Here is a 3899-nt window from a genome sequence, read left to right on the forward strand (position 1 = left end):
CATGACCCTTGGAATCCTACATATAAATAGGTTACTCCATAGCCAAAATCACCACTTCTTTTCTTAGAGAAATATGGAGGTGTTTTGGTGCATGGAATTCTCTCTCAAGAGCCACCTTTGTCCTAGGTGTGTTGTGATTCCATTTGAGGCATTTCATACTATTGGTGCTAAGCTCTTAAGGCCAAATACATCAAGACTTCAAGCCACATAAAAGGTATGTTTCCCTAACTAGTATATTATATGGTTTATATCAAATGCATGCTAGTTATAGGTTTAATGCCTTGGAAACCATTTGCATGTATAATAGAGAAAACATAGATCCAAGGTATTTAGGGTTGTATGTGCACCATAGGATGTTGTAGTATACTAAAACCCAACACTACTAACTTCCGCTGACAAACCGGCTTAACTCGATCGACCTTACTTGATAAAGTCCCCCCCCCCCTTACCAGGAACTAATTCTCTCTGGAGTGAGCAACCTCCACAATACACTCTCCCATCAACGCACATCCCGAACTCCAAGGAAGTTCGAATCTCAACCGAACACTTCTCGCATCGCAGTTGCTATTCCTAGCAACGAGATCATAAACCTTATCTTTCGACCAAGAATCCTCCTGAACGCTAACCAACTACAACTCCTAACTACTAAGATCCTCAATCATACTACGAAACATGCGGAACAAGGCAGACAGATTTACAATACCACATAATCAACAAGATAACATGATATCAAAATGGAAACATACCCGCAGCTACATCCGACTCTGCCCTGACCTCCTCTGCTGTAAGCTGGAAAGCGCGTCCCTGAGCCCTCAGAGGCTCCACTCCTCCCTGACCTCCACCTGTAATCCTCAAAGTGGCCGGTGCTGGACCCTGCACCGGTCTTGCAACAAGTTGTGGACAGTTGACCCTCAAGTGTCCAACCTGATGGCAATGATAACAAATCCTCATATCCTGAGCCGGGACCGACTGACGGCAATCCCTCGCATAATGCCCCTCTTTCCCACACTTGCGACACGCACCACCGGACCTACAAACTCCGGCATGACCCTTCCCACACTTCTCACAAGTGTGGCTGCTCTGACCTCCAACCCTAAATTCAACGGTTTTGGACCGTTTCGGCGTCGGATGCGACTGCACCGGGGCCTGCCTCTGCTCTCGCAACTGCAACTCTATCTTTAACTCCCGCCGCCTGGCGGCCTCCTGCAACTCTAACAAGGTATCACATCTCTGCGTGGACACAAACTGCCTGATGTCCCTTTTGAGCATACTCAGGTATCGGGACATCTGAGCTTGCTCCAAAGCAAACTCCGGGCAAAACATCGCCCTCTCAGTAAACATTCTGGTGATCTCTGTCACCGACTCTGAATCCTGCTTCAGCTCCAGGAACTCCTGAGCCAACCTCTCTCTCTCAACCCGTGGAACATAACGAGTGCTGAACATCTCCCGGAACTGATCCCAAGTAACAGCAGCCCGCTGCGCATCAGAATAAGATCCCATAGTCAACCTCCACCAATCCTTCGCCCCGAGCCTCAAAAGGTTCAGAGCACACCTCACCCTCTGATCCGCAGGGCATGAACACGTGAAGAAACAACCCTCCACGTCTGACAACCATCTCATAGCAATGATAGGATCCTGAACTCCATCAAAGGTAGGGGGCTTCGTATTATCGAAGTCCCGATACTGAAAACCTCGACCGGTTCCTCCCCCTGCCGCTACTACAGCCGCTGTAGCTGCCGCGACAGCCGTCTCCGTAAGAGCTGCATAGCGCTCATCAAAGTACTCGACCATGGCGGTCTTGATCGACCCAAACATCTCTGGCAACTCAGCCCGAGACATGGTAGCAACCTCATCATGCAGGATCTCACGAATCCTGGCGTCCAACTCGTCCGTACTCATCTGACCAATGACCTCGGGTGGTACTGACCCATCCTGACCACCCTCTCCCGATCCTGATCCCAAACCCGATCCTGCCCCGAAACGTCTCGCATTCGCCATAGTGAAACGAACCATAAGAACCTCAGATACCTCGCATAACCGCCGAGAACTAACCTCTAACCAACAACCTAGGGGTTGTGACTTCCTTGACACGCGTATGGGTCCTGTGCTTTCAGTAGTACAGGCCCATACTACCTTCCACACCTACCCATATTTGTCTCAAGTATCACCACAACGCCCTAAGCACAAACATACGTAACAAGCACTCCATCCTCACCCCTAGAGGAATACTGAATATCTCATATAAGGAAAACCCTAGGCTAGTAGGCATCACACAATCATGCAATTCTATCATGCAATTCCTAAAATTCCCTAGCCTAGTACTAGCATGCTGTTCTAACATATCGCATAATCAAATAACCTGTATGGTATTTTGGGGTCTACTTACTGGCTCTGGCTGATCGTACCCTCTTCATCCTCCTTTACTTATTTTGAAAACCTTTTGAAAATCATTTTGAAAATCCCTCCTGGATTTGAGACTGGATTTACACGAATGTTCCTCCAATTCACTCAAACCAAGGCTCTGATACCAACTTGTAACACCCATAAAAATGGAGCCAAATTAAAACATTTTAATTCATTAAAAATCCATTAAGTTCATACATCTCGTTTTCAAAATAGTTTAAACATCAGAGTATCCGCCAGAACCATATCACATAAATCATAAAACATGAAGAGCGATACGATCACGCCTTCGCCTTGACACTATCTCCTGAAGTACCTGAAACAATACACTGAACTGTAAGCCCGAACGCTTAGTGACTTACCCCCAAAATACCAACCACACATAAACATACTCATAACATATCACAAATAGAACAGCCATGCACATCGGGTCTACTGTGTGACTGGTCCGCCCGCACCGGGCCTTCAGTCCACCTAGTCCACCCTCCGAGTCTAGCCATGTACATCGAGTCTACAGTGTGATTGGTCCGCCCGCACCGGGCCTTCAATCCACCTGGTCCACTCTCTGAGTCTACAGTATGACTGGTGCGCCCACATCGGGCCTTCAGTCGGCGTGGTCCACTCTCCGAGCCTCGGCACGTCTGGTCCGCCCTCTTGGGGCCTTCAGCCTATCCGGACTGCTCGCTGGGCCTTCGGAATATCCGATCTGCCCTGGTTTTGTTGGCCTACAGCACAAAGCAGGACCCGCCTCAAACCAACCCCCGTCAAACAACCATGTGCACATAAACAATTAATCGCATAACAAATCCTTAACCAGACAAACAGTCTAACAGATCACATAGCATATCAGCATCCTAACCAGGATTCTGACCTAACCGGTCACTAGCATAACATTACCCTATATACCGTGTACCGACGTCAACCAGGTCACTAACATAACACCATCCTAAATACCAGGATGCAGATCTAGCAAAGCAATAACATAACAAACAATACCCGGATTTCCATCCGATAAAGGGCCGGCCTTGGTGCCGTAGACCCTGTCGATATAGTGAGGATAACTCACCTGAAATTGCCGACTGAAGAGATACGACCAAGCTGCTCCGACCACCGACACGAACTTCACCACAACACACTACCAAGGAACCAATACCAAAATTACCAAAATACCCTTGGAAGTCAAACTGGTCAACTCTTGGTCAAAGTCAAAGTCCTCAGTCAAAGTCAACCTTCCTGGTTGACTCTACTCGCCGAGTCAACCCGTCGACTCGTCGAGTTCCTATACTCAGAAACTCCCATAGCACGACTCAAGTCGCCGAGTCGCCCCAAGACTCGTCGAGTTCAACGATCTCGGAAATCCCATCCTGTCCAACTCACTGAGTCGCCAACCGACTCACTAATCCAAAGCTTTAACCAAAAGAGGTTGGGTTCTGCGACCAGACTCGCCGAGTCCAAGAACAGACTCGCCGAGTCCAAGGCAATCTTCAACAGACTCG

This window comes from Lactuca virosa, chromosome 4, assembly GCF_052849685.1.
Source record: "Lactuca virosa cultivar CGN04683 chromosome 4, Lactuca_virosa_CGN04683_v6, whole genome shotgun sequence".
In the NCBI taxonomy this organism is placed as follows: domain Eukaryota; kingdom Viridiplantae; phylum Streptophyta; class Magnoliopsida; order Asterales; family Asteraceae; genus Lactuca; species Lactuca virosa.